Genomic DNA, 13,279 nt, shown 5'->3' on the forward strand with positions numbered 1-13,279 from the left:
GCCGTAAACGATTACAACGAGAAATTACGTGTGTATAGATTGGACCAAGCCGCCTTGCTCGCCCGTTTGACCGCTCGGTTTGAGGAGAACACTGATGATGAGAATATAACTGAGGAGAACATTGATAACACTTTCACGATGGTATTGAGTGTGGATATTCCCAAAGACATTCACGATGTTCCCAACATCATCACCGATGTTGGCATCAACACTGCTGTCGGGGTAGATGTGAGCGATGAAATTGAACAGAGTGAAGGATCTCAAGACGAGGCATGTGAGATGTCGCTCGCAGAGTCAAGGTCGTGGCCGCTGAACCCCGCTCTACTGACAGCTCCACCCTTCCTCAACCAGCAGCCCGTTGCTGCCTCCGACGAGCATCCACCGAGCCTTTACTCAGCACCTAGCAACCCTAAATTCAGTTATGATTCCCTAGAACTAATTGCTGATGTTACTGTTGCATCAAAAAAACCTTGCCCAATAACTGCAATTGATCAACTACTTGACCGAGATCACGTTGGAGCGGAAGGGGTATTTTTAGATGATGAAGAGAAGGTTGGAATTTTGACAGTAGCGCTAGAGTGCATGCCAACTGGACCGGATTACTGGGCGACAACCTACATTTCTGATGTCAATGCACTTATGATTTATTGTCCACGACGACTGAGATTCTCAACTGTTTGGTGTGCATTTGATCCAGGAGGGAATAGCCCGCCAAAGCGTATGTTCGCGATGCTTTTCATTGTATTGTGGGTCCCACCTTGAGGACAAGGTGGATTTTAACCGTGGGGGAGTTGATACGAGTATATCTTCGGAAATATCTCCCATATCTTTATTATTATATTATCATATATTTTCCATATAATTGTTATCCGCCGAGCCTGTTGCCCACCGGAAATTTATCTCCACCGCCGAGCGAAACTCACCGCCGGTGCTTGTTAAGGGAAACACCCTTAACAATTGGTGCTTTCATTGAGAGCTGACCCTCCCACCATCTCGAACAGAAGCTACACAGCTGCCCGACGGAAACCATTCCGCGCACAGCAACTTCTTTGGTTGTCGAGTCCCGCCTGTCCGCCGGACAACTCTACTTCTGCAACGCCCGACGGGAAGGATTCCCGCGTGCCGCATTGAAGTCAGACGGTATCATCCACCACAGCCACGCCTCAATCCATCCACATGTCATACGCATACACCGACCACCACCATATGTCACGCAGCTACACCGAAGTTGGGCGCCGTGCAAAATACCACTGGGATACGCAACCGCCTCACCAAATGGAGTCGGTCCAGATCCGCCACCCTACCTGTTGCGATCCTCCCGGTAACCGATCACTACAGGATTTCGATCCCTATGACCCTCCACCGACGCGACAACCCTCTTGTTGGGAACCACCACCTCACCGGACATCGCAGGGGTACTCGGATTATGATCAACCACCGCCGCGTCCACCTAGTTGCTGGGATCCGCCTAGACATCGAACTAATCGCCGTTGTCCACTACTGCCCGTGCGTCGTTCTACCTGCGAGGAACAACCATCCTGTTTGGAACCGGACAAGTCACATCCCTATCCGCCTGATAGAAGCCCGTACGTGAGCCGCCAGCCTCGGCGCCACCATCTGCCATCATACCAGCCACCATCCAATCAACCTACCGACCCCCTGGATTGGCAACAGCCGAACCAACCCCGCCGCAGCTACCACCCGTTTGGAGAGCCACAGCAGTTCGACCAATCTCCGAGTCACCACACAACGATGCTGCCTGCAGCTGCCCGGACCCAATCCGGCTCTGTGAACCTGCCTCAAAAGTCCAGACAGTTTAGGGATTCGAGGCAACGCGTGGTCTCCCCAATAATCCCGAACTCATGGTTCGATCACTCACGCCTGTCCAACAAGCGGCCTTAGACGATTACAATGAGAAATTACGGATTTATAGAATGGAGCAAGCCGCTCTTCTCGCCCGCGTGAATGCATTGTTTGAGGAGAATATTGATGACAATAATCTAGTTGAGGATGTTCCCAACAATGCCGCTAACAATGGGGGCGCTAATCTTGATGTTCCAAACGACGAGGCCATGGAAGAGATCGTCAAGACCGACAATACGCCGCTGCAAGTGCTTGTCGGGGCATATGATGAGAAGATTGGTGAAGAAGAGGAGCTTGGTGATTTCGAGGACTCCATATTAGAGACAGCAGCAAATAAGACCGGGGATCGTGTTGCTGTCAGTTCGGATATAGGATCTGTATCAAACGTTGCCATTAGATTGCCTAGTGAGAAACGAGTAAGGAAAAAAGAGGAAGTGGAATCGTTAGACAAAGATGAGGGGGACGATTCTACTGACGAAGGGAAGAATGTCGTCAACTCATCCAATGTTGTTCGAGGGCCATCCAAAAATGATGTTTGGAATTCTTGGGGTGAAAAAGAAGGTGCGATGTTGAGAAAACTTTCCAAAGATTCACTGGCTGTTGATGAAAGGAAATTTACATTTGATTCGGTGTTTGATGACAAGAGTGGTGATCTTCTTGATCCAACACAATGGGAGTTCGAGATAAAGGGTGGGGTACGAAATGGATCTGCATTGGCTCGAATACAGCGACTGTGCATATTTACATTTGATCCAGGAGGAGATGCCTCGCCGAAGCTTCTGCTTTCAACTCTCTCTGTTGCTTCGTGGTTCCCACCTTGAGGACAAGGTGGATTTTAACCGTGGGGGAGTTGATACGAGTCCTTTAGTTTAGATATATTTTATCTTCCATATCTTTTGTTTAGTTATCTTTTGATTCATAGTATCTTTTCGTATCTTGTTTTCTTGTTCCCTAAGCTAGTATTCTAGTATTATAAATAGGGCTAGGTTGTTATCATTTTATTCATTCAATCAATTAATGAAATATTTTCTCTCCCAAAGATAACGTGTGTTTTCCAATCCTAATTTTGGATTCCCTCCGCCGATCCTAATTGGACGCCGGAGTATTCTATCAATCGCCGAGTTATCTGCCCGACGGGTGCGACTCCCGCGCACAGAAACTCCGCCATCGTCCGCCGAGCCTGTTGGCCACCGGAAATTTATCTCCACCGCCGAGCGAAACTCGCCGCCGGTGCTTGTTAAAGGAAACACCCTTAACACGGAGATATGAGAATGATGACATGGTAAAAGTCTTGGCCTAGGAAAAGTGCGTACGTTGTAAATGCTCTTATTGGCGTTATGTAACTGTTGCGTTGTTTAACGACTTTAGGGCCGGCTAAGATTCTCCATTGGGCTCAGCTCATGGTGCACACGCACGCACTCAAGGTTACATCAATAGAAGTATTACACAATTAATTGTAAAGTAAGTTATGCATTTAAATATTTATTTTATTGACGAACATGAAAGCATTACACGTAATATATATTTGTTGTACAAAAATTGAAAAATAATAGTCACATTCTTAAAATAAGATGAATTCTCATTTGAATCTCTTCCTATGAATCATCAATATATTATTTCTACTAGTACATCATTTGAACCCTAAATGCGAGTATATTTTTCAAAGAATCAAATAAATAAAATGAACAAAAGAATGATCTAAAGAGAAAGGCAGAGAGAGATTTTCCCACTTCCCTTCCCTTCTCTTTCAGAGAAACGATGGGCGAAGAGAGTTTCAACCTCTGCGATCATCCTGAATAGGGTAGTCAAGAAAATCTCGCTCTTTCCCAATCAGACTAAGTAATTCCTTTCATTTCTGTTTGTGCAATTCATTTTCTACGCAATAATGTTATGCACCATATCCCAATTCGATTATCTCTGCACGCCTTTTTGCTTTTTCATGGATTGGTTGTTGCAAAGGTTATTCTTTTACAGCACATTTTGCCTCTAGTCAATATGATTGTAAAAGGGTTTGTAGAATCACCCTTGTTTTTATGCATTTCTTTCGAATTCAAGAAATCAATATGCTGCATTTTGATTTTTCCAGCCGAAGCTTGCATCTCGGAGACAATTTAGCCAGGTTATGCCGTTGTTCATGAAACGGAGGTACTTAGTCAAAAGGGGCTAAAATAAATTGTTTTAAATTGTTGCTTTAGATTGTTTTTATGAGCTAGTTGGGAGATTGCATAGTTGTATTGATTCTTGATTTGAAGAGCGGAACAAATTTGTCATTCCTGTTTTGAGATTGTGTCATTCTGTATTGCTCGGGGGCGACGTATGCACTGAAAGAGCTTGCGATTTTGTGTGTTTGTGTTTTCATAGAGTCCTGGCTGTTGGCAGAGGAAACTGCCTCCACCACCATAACGAATGGTTCGGAAAGCAATGAGTGGTAGGCGGACTGCTTGTGGATCTCAGTTGCTTTGTTTCACATTTTTAGTCTTTGTATTGAGAATTCATGGTTGCCCTTCCTTTGATCCGGAAGGTATGGGGGGTTTTCTCAGTGCTAATGTTGCTTTATAACCCCGGCATTGGTGATTAGTTGTGTTTGGATGGTTTGAGGTATTGACTTGATTAACCGGAGTTTCAGGATATGCATTGCTGCAGTTTCGAGCTAAGGTGAATTTTGATCCATCTGGGGCTTTAGCGAGTTGGAATCCTGATGACTGTAGCCCGTGCTCTTGGTTGGGTGTTCATTGTTTGGATGGTAAAGTGCATATGTTGTAAGTGATAGGAGTGAAAGGCGAGAGGAAGGAAGGGAGCACGAGTTATGCTCTGTTTTATGATATGTATATTGTAAGGATAGTAATGCTAGGAATCCGATCACTTGTATTGCCAGACGAATAAAGAAGAACACTCCTCCGCAGAAGCCTACGACTCAAGTCGTCCAATTACAATGATCTATTCAAGATGATTTCCACTCCCTAGCTTACATTTATTTATACTCGAAAGTCAATAACTAAAAGCATAAAAATAGGAACTGGACTGCCGCTTCTTCCTTTTTCCTTCCAGCTACTTCTCTGCTGCCTCCTTATTCTTCTCCACCGGTTTCTGCTTCAGTTTGGCCTGTCCCCTTATTCTTCTCCAACGGCCAAACAACTCTCCTATTTCCTCGGTGGTAGACCTTCCAAGATCGGTCCGTATCAACTGCCCCATCCGTCGTAACAGCCTTGTCCACAAGGCTGAAGAAAGGGAATTGGCCCTGAACATCCGCCACGTCCATCCACGTGGCTTCATCCTCGTCCATCCCGAGCCACTTGATGAGGACTTGGTCGACTGCCCCACCCTCGCGCTGGCCAATTCGAGTCGCCAATACCTTTTCAGGTAGGAAGGAAAGAGCAGCTCCTCCGAGCTCGTCGGGAAGAGTGGCCTCCGATGTGGCCTCGCCTATGGCCCGTTTTAGAAGCGAAACGTGGAACACCGGGTGGATCCGGGTGGATGCGGGGAGCTGTAGACGATAAGCCGTTGCGCCAATGCGAGCCTCTATCCGAAACGGGCCGAAGAAACGTGGGGCCATCTTCCTGTTGCGGGAGGAAAACAGGGTGGATTGCCGATGGGGTCGAAACTTCACATAAACCATGTCCCCCACGGCAAACTCCACCTCTCGTCGTTTCTTGTTGGCCGAGGCCGCCATCCGGTCCTGCGCACGTTGGAGGTGGTGGCGCAGCAACTCCAGCACCTCATCGCGAGAACGCAGCGTGTCGATGACCGCTTGGGCTCGAATTTCCCCGGGAGAAACGAGTGCAAGGTAGGAGGGGGGCGACCGTAGACCACTTCGAAGGGAGTCATCCCCGAGGCGGAGTGAATGCTGGTGTTGTAGCAGTACTCCGCCCAAGCCAGCCACTTATGCCATTGTTTTGGGCGGTCCGACGAGAAGCAACGCAGATACGTTTGCAAACAACGGTTCAAAACCTCCGTCTGGCCGTCCGTTTCTGGATGATAAGCCGAGCTCATCTTCAGCTTAGTTCCCGTGGCACGAAAAAGCTCTTTCCAGAACGAGCTTAGGAATATAGGGTCGCGATCGGACACAATTGATCGAGGTATACCGTGGAGGTGAACCACCTCGTTGGTAAATAAATCAGCCACTTGTCGAGCTGTGAAGGGGTGGCGTAATCCAATGAAATGTCCATACTTGGATAGGCGATCTATGACAACGAAAATGCAGTCGAATCCTCCGGCTCGGGGTAAGCCGGAAATGAAGTCCATGCTAATGTCCTCCCAAACCCGGGATGGAATTGGAAGTGGCTGCAAGAGGCCGGCTGGAGATTTGGTGTCGGCCTTGTGTTTCTGGCATGTCGCGCAAGCTGCGACGAATTTGGGAGACCCGCCGCATCATCCCTGGCCAGTAGACATTGGAAGCTAACCGGCGATAGGTGCGGTATGCGCCTGAGTGACCCCCGTGGGTGTGACGTGGAACTCAGCGAGGAGCTTGGGTATCCACGGGGAGTGGGGAGGGACGACGATCCTCCCTTTGTAGAAGAGGATGCCGTGCACCATCTCGTAATGTGGGGCGGTTGGCTGGCCTGCCTCCAGAGCTGACTTGATTTTTAGCAGCGCCGGGTCCGACGGTAATTCGGTCTGAATGGTCGACCACTCTGGCCAAGCTGGAAGGGATATGGCCGAAAACTCTATTGGTTCCTCATCTCGGCGGGAAAGGGCATCAGCTGCCTTATTTAGCTTCCCTTCCTTGTAGACGATGGTGAAGTCATAGCCCAACAACTTTGCTGCCCAATTTTGTTGTGCAGGGGTCGCCAGAGGGTGAGCCAAAAGCTGACGCAAGCTGCGTTGGTCGGTATGGACCACAAACCGGCGGCCCAGCAAGTATGGCCGCCAGTGATGGATGGCGAGGACGAGGGCCATGAGCTCTTTCTCGTAAGCGGACTTGGCCAACCAACGCGCTGCCAGGTTCTTGCTAAAGTATGCAATCGGTTGGTGTTCTTGCATTAGTACCGCTCCTAGTCCTCGGCCTGAGGCGTCACACTCAATTACAAACTCCTTGGCGAAATCCGGCATTTTGAGGAGGGGAGCCGAAGTTAAAGCCGCCTTGAGTGCGTCAAACGCCGAGGCTGCTGCAGGAGGCCAGACCCACGGTTGTTTAGGAGAATTGGGCAGTGACTTCTTCAAGAGTTCCGTGAGTGGCGCCGCTATTTTGCCGTAGTTGCGGATGAAACGGCGGTAGTAACCGGTCAGGCCCAGGAATCCGCGCACTCCCTTCAATGAGGATGGAGTAGGCCAACGGAGGACTGCTGATATCTTGGCCGGGTCCATTTTAACTCCCTCAAAAGATACGATGTGGCCCAAATATTCGACGTTGTCCCGCCCTAGGAAGCATTTCTTGGAGTTGACGACGAGGGAATGAGCGCGCAACGCCTCAAAGACTTGGTGAAGGTGGCGTAGATGGTCGGGCCAGGATGTACTGTAGACCAGTATATCGTCGAAAAACACCAAAACGAACTTCCGCAACGCCGGTCGGAAAATGTCGTTCATGAGGCTCTGGAAGGTAGCTGGGGCGTTGGTGAGACCAAAAGGCATCACTAAGAACTCGTAATGACCGGAGTGGGTTCGGAACGCGGTCTTTGGCACGTCCTCGGCTGCCACGCGGATTTGATGGTAACCGGCCTTCAGGTCAATCTTGCTAAACCACTTTGCTCCGTGTAGTTCATCCAAGAGTTCTTGTATCACCGGAATTGGGTATTTGTCAGGAACCGTCCTCTTGTTTAATTCCCGGTAGTCCACGCAGAACCTCCAAGAGCCATCTTTCTTGCGAACTAGGAGTACCGGGCTGGAGAACGGGCTCGTGCTAGGCTGGATCACGCCCGAACCCAGCATCTCTGCTACGAGCTTTTCCATTTCGTCCTTCTGTAGATGATTATATCGATACGGACGAACGGAGACAGGTTCCGTACCTGGTAGCAGCGGAATGCGGTGGTCAATTTGCCGGCGGGGGGGTAGCCCGGTTGCGGATTCCATGAGGGAGGGAAATCCCCCGATCAGTTGCAGTAGCTGGTTCTTGGCGTCGGGCGAGAGGGCGGGATCGATGCCGAAAGGAGCCGTTACTGCTTCTGTGTCCATTGAATGAAGGATCCACCCGCAGTCGCCCTCCTCAAGGCGACGGAGGTCCCGGGTAGAGCAGGCCCGACGCATGAGGGTCGGGTTCCCCTTGAGTGCTACCGGTCTGCCGTCAATGGAGAAATCCATGGATGAATGTTGCCAATTGACCATTACATAACCAAGGGAGGCGAGCCACGAGACCCCTAAAATTATGTCGATGTTTCGGAGGGGAAACACATAGCAAGATATTGTGAAGTCTTCGTTGGCCATTGTGACAGTGACCCCCTTGCAGATTCCAGACGCCCGTCGCGTGGACCCGTCACCGAGGACGACCGAATAGGGTGATGTGGGGGTAATCGGCAGTTTCAGCTGCTGTGCGCACTGCTCGGAGATGAAGCAATAGTTCGCACCGCTGTCCACCATTATCTTGACCTGCTGTGCTCCTACATGTCCAAACAACTTCATGGTATTTGCCGTATCCAGCCCATTTAAGGATAAAACGGAGAGCTCCGGCTTGCTCATGTCGTCCAGCTCCGTGGTCTCTTCGAGGTCAGAGTCATCCCCTGGTACATCGTCTTCCTCGCAGATGAGGACATTAAGAGTCTTGGGAGGGCACTTGTGAGTCGGGCTGAACTTGAGGCCGCACTTGACGCAGGTGCCAGCCGCGATGTGCCTCCTGTACTCCTCCGGGGAAATATTCCGGAATCGTTTGGACCCTGGCCGGGACGATCCCGTGGACGAGAATTGAGAGGGGGGGTTCGAGTACCCTGTGGACGACGGGCGTCGCTGCTGCCCTGTGTAGGTCTGCGACACGCTGTGGGAGGGGGCAGGGGCTATCCGCGGGGGTTGCTGGGATGCGAGCATGTCGATGTCCAAGGCTAATTCGACGGCATCTTCATAGGTGGTGATTTTGGAGGCCTTCATCTGCATGCGGACCTCCGGACGGAGGGCAGCCATAAAAAATCCTAAATATTGCTGGCACGGAATGTCTGGAACTTGGGCGAGGCGTGCCTCAAAAGCCGCCACGAATTCAGTGAGGGAGCCCGTGTGGCGGACAGCTGCGAACGCTTCATACTCGTTCAGTGCCCCAGTGCCTCCAAAGCGTTTCATCAACTCTCTCGCGAAGCGAGCCCACGTCAGATCCGGGACTCGAAGTCGCAGCAACTGGTACCAAGGGAGGGCCGCGCCTGCCAAAGCCACCATTGCGACGCCCACCCGGTCCTCGGGGGCGGTTCCCGAGATCAAGAAGTATTGTTCTGCCCGTGCAAGCCAAGCGAGGGCGTCCGAGCCATCGAATGTGGGCATGGGCGACGCCGAGGCACCCCCGGTGGCTGGTTGTTTTGCGATGTGATTCGCTGAAGTGGATCCATCGTCTTGGTTGGTCGTGTCTTTGAGTTTCAGCGATGCGAAGCCCTCGCGCATCTCCTGAAGCATGGCTGCGACCTGCTCCTCCGTGTGGCGGAACTGAGCATTTAGTTCTTTTACAGCCGCGTCCAACGAGAGGTTGCTCTGGTGCAAATCACCCGTCGCCTTCTCCAAATCATCCAGTCGCGTGTCCGCCCTAGAGCTCACCATTGTTCACCGCACCAATTGATAGGAGTGAAAGGCGAGAGGAAGGAAGGGAGCACGAGTTATGCTCTGTTTTATGATATGTATATTGTAAGGATAGTAATGCTAGGAATCCGATCACTTGTATTGCCAGACGAATAAAGAAGAACACTCCTCCGCAGAGGCCTACGACTCAAGTCGTCCAATTACAATGATCTATTCAAGATGATTTCCACTCCCTAGCTTACATTTATTTATACTCGAAAGTCAATAACTAAAAGCATAAAAATAGGAACTGGACTGCCGCTTCTTCCTTTTTCCTTCCAGCTACTTCTCTGCTGCCTCCTTATTCTTCTCCACCGGTTTCTGCTTCAGTTTGGCCTGTCCCCTTATTCTTCTCCAACGGCCAAACAACTCTCCTATTTCCTCGGTGGTAGACCTTCCAAGATCGGTCCGTATCAGTAAGTTCCTATTGTGTTGGTTGGTTGTCTTTAGTAGGACTTTGAATGTCGCTGACGTGTTTCTAATTTCTGTAGTTATGAATCTTTATGTTTGTGTAGGGATCTCAATGGACGAGACTTGGTCGGGCTATTGGTGCCGGAGCTTGCAAATCTCTCTCATTTAAGAGTTCTGTGAGTTTCTACTTTGTTTATACGTGCATACTATTAGAAGTTGCATAATTGTTGCAGTTTCTCACATTAGTTGAGTACTGATATCTGATTTCAAGAAATTAAAGATATGCCATCTCGTTGATTCTTGAAAATCTATTCATTCTGTTTGAATTTGAGTTCATATTTGCGTAGGAATTACAGAGTTTCTATAAATAAGTAATGTTAGAATTTCTGCCTCTCCGGTATGGTCTTGAGGATTGCTTTATCAGATCGATGCTCATTTAAACCTTTTGTTGCTATCATTAGTAATCTATCGAAGAACCATCTCTCGGTACCATTCCACACGAGTTTGGAAAGCTCACGGCATTGGAAGTCTTGGACTTGAGAAACAACAAGTTTAGTGGAACAGTTCCCCGTGAATTAGGCCGGTTGCATTCCCTAAAACATTTGTATGTATATACTTCAAACTCTCACATGTTTCAGGTCACTCCAATGAGTATTTATCACCTAGACTGTATGCGTCCATTGTGCAGGTTTCTCTGTAACAATGGCTTTGAAAGACGCATTCCTTTCGAGATTGGGAGACTTATATTCCTAAGTGAAGGACAGTGCATGAATAGAAAAATCGGGCACTGGTGAGATATTTCACTTCTCTACTGTGCTTTGAAGCATATAAACCCTTTCATATTTTATCTTCTTCCTTGTATGCAATTTTTCGAACAGCACTTGGCAAAGTGTTTTTAAGCGATCACAGAAATCGAATACCTTCCAGGCACCAGCTAGAGTGGCCATACTTCATTATCTCATTCTATACCGACTGTAAGTGATCGCACATTTTTGTAAATTTGAGCGAATTTTATCTTCTCCTGTGGAATGTTAACAATTTGCAAATGTTGTCGTTCATTAAGGTTCAATCTTGGAAGTGAATCGTTGCATAATCAGCCAGATGCCTGTGGCATTGGTACTCACGAGATCCCACCTTCACTTTCTTAAACCGATGATATCTATATAGTTGCCTTTGTTATTGTATTTTTTCAGATTTACCGGAGTCAGCTGTCAGATGTAATGTGGACGACCAGACCAACCAGCGCCGCGTACTAGTTGAACAGTCAACTAATCTCGTTGCCCTACCCCCCAATGTCGTGCCCCCTGTTCAACTGGGAAATGTTGCTATTCCGAGCAGAAGTAGTGGGTCGTTTCCTGCTGTTCCAAATGTGAAGAAAAGGGCACCAGCTCCTGTTCCATCGCCTCCTTCTGTCACTCAACCAATCCCAGAAAATCTGGGCACTCCCTGAAACTTATTATAGGGCTGTCGACCTTACTTTTTTTGCTTGTGGTTGCATCAATTATACTCGTGATCTGCAGAAGCAGAGCAGTTAAAACTATTCGTCTGTGGAAGACCGGATTGAGTGGGCAGCTGCAGAAAGCATTCGTCACAGGTATACTTCTCGCAATCAGCATAGCTTAGGCTTCAATATACGTATTGAAATGAGCATGCTTCTTCTTTAGGGGTTCCTAAGCTGAACAGACCCGAGCTGGAAACTGCGTGTGAGGATTTCAGCAATATTATCTCAACCGAAGATGGTATAGCCACGGTGTACAAGGGCACTCTATCGAGTGGAGTTGAAATTGCTGTTATTTCAACCACTGTACTCGCTCTCGAAGACTGGTCCAAACACTCCGAAACAGCATTCAGGAAGAAGGTAAGCAGATAATCTGCCTTCATTTTCGTAGAAGTCATCGTCTCCTAAAGGTGAATTTTATTTCTAACTGTCTGTACACAGATTGATACCTTGTCTCGGATAAACCACAAAAATTTCGTTAATCTTATCGGTTACTGTGAGGAGGACAATCCTTTCACCCGAATAATGGTTTCTGAGTATGCTCCAAACGGCTCTCTCTTTGAGCATCTGCACGGTAAATCTCTTCGAGGATATGTTCTCCATTTGTATGTACGTTACTGTGTTTAACCTCGTTGAATATGCTCTCTTTCATGCAGTTGAAGGGCTTGATCACCTCGATTGGAGTGCACGGACACGGATAATCATGGGAACTGGATATTGCCTTCAACACATGCATGAGCTCAATCCACCAATCTCTCACTTCAACCTCACTTCCAAAGAGATATTTCTAACAGAAGACTACGCTGCTAAAGTAAGCTCAATCTTGACAACGAAACAACATCAAGAACATATTTTTAATCCATTTGTGAACCGAAAAACACCCTTTTCAGGTTGCAGATGTCGGGTTTTGGAGAGACCTCGTGGCCAAGTCAAAGAACCCTGCAGAAAATGAGTCGGAGCACTCTGAGCTGCCCCCACATGCTGATGCAGAGACTAACGTCTACAGCTTCGGAATCTTGATGCTGGAAATTATATCCTGAAAGCTTCCTTATTCGGAAGAGCAAGGGCTTCTCATGAACTGGGTTCGTACTTTAGATTCGGTTAGGAGACAGTTTGCTTCGAGTCATAAATTGTTTAATACTCGTATCCGAATCTAAATCTTGAAAATTTTGTCAGGCTGCTCCTTCGTTGAACGACAGGAAGAACTTCAGCAGCTTGGTCGATCCAACGCTGAAATCTCACAAGGAAAACGAGCTCGAAGTCATCTGTGAGGTGATCCAGCGCTGCGTTCAGCAAGACGTGCGGAAGAGGCCTTAGATGAGGGAAGTGATTGAGATGTTGAGACAAGCCATTGACATATCACCGGAGTTGGCAACGCCGAGGCTCTCTCTGTTGTGGCGGGCGGAGCTCGAGATCTTATCGGCGGAGGCGGCTTGATTTTTTGGCAACTTTCTCTGTGTAAGTAACCTGTATATCATTTGCTAGGCGAAGCTGTCGATAAGATATAAAACCTTTGCTTAATTTCCTTAATCTGAGCATCACAAGTTGGTTCCTTTTATCATTCATTCATTCATTATGCTATTTAGGGAGGTCAATCGGGCTGGCCCATCGGGTTACGGGCTGGCCCTATTCGGGTTACGGGCTAATCGGGTTGTGATTTCTTTCGTGTTATAAAAGTTCAACCCTAACCCTAAAAGCTCGGGTTTCGGGCTACCCCATCGGGTTGCAATCGATAAGATTAACAAGCGATCAATCCAATAAATAATGACGAAAATTAATTATATTCATAAAATGTAAAATATTTAGTTATAATAATTTGAGATGTAT

The 13,279-nt window shown here is 48.1% G+C and overlaps 1 pseudogene; it reads left to right on the plus strand.

Moving 5' to 3' along the window:
* The first annotated feature begins 3,717 nt into the window (after window positions 1-3,717).
* Window positions 3,718-13,013, plus strand: LOC121787152 (annotated as a pseudogene).
* Window positions 13,014-13,279: the final 266 nt, after the last annotated feature.

This window comes from Salvia splendens, chromosome 22, assembly GCF_004379255.2.
Source record: "Salvia splendens isolate huo1 chromosome 22, SspV2, whole genome shotgun sequence".
Taxonomy (NCBI): domain Eukaryota; kingdom Viridiplantae; phylum Streptophyta; class Magnoliopsida; order Lamiales; family Lamiaceae; genus Salvia; species Salvia splendens.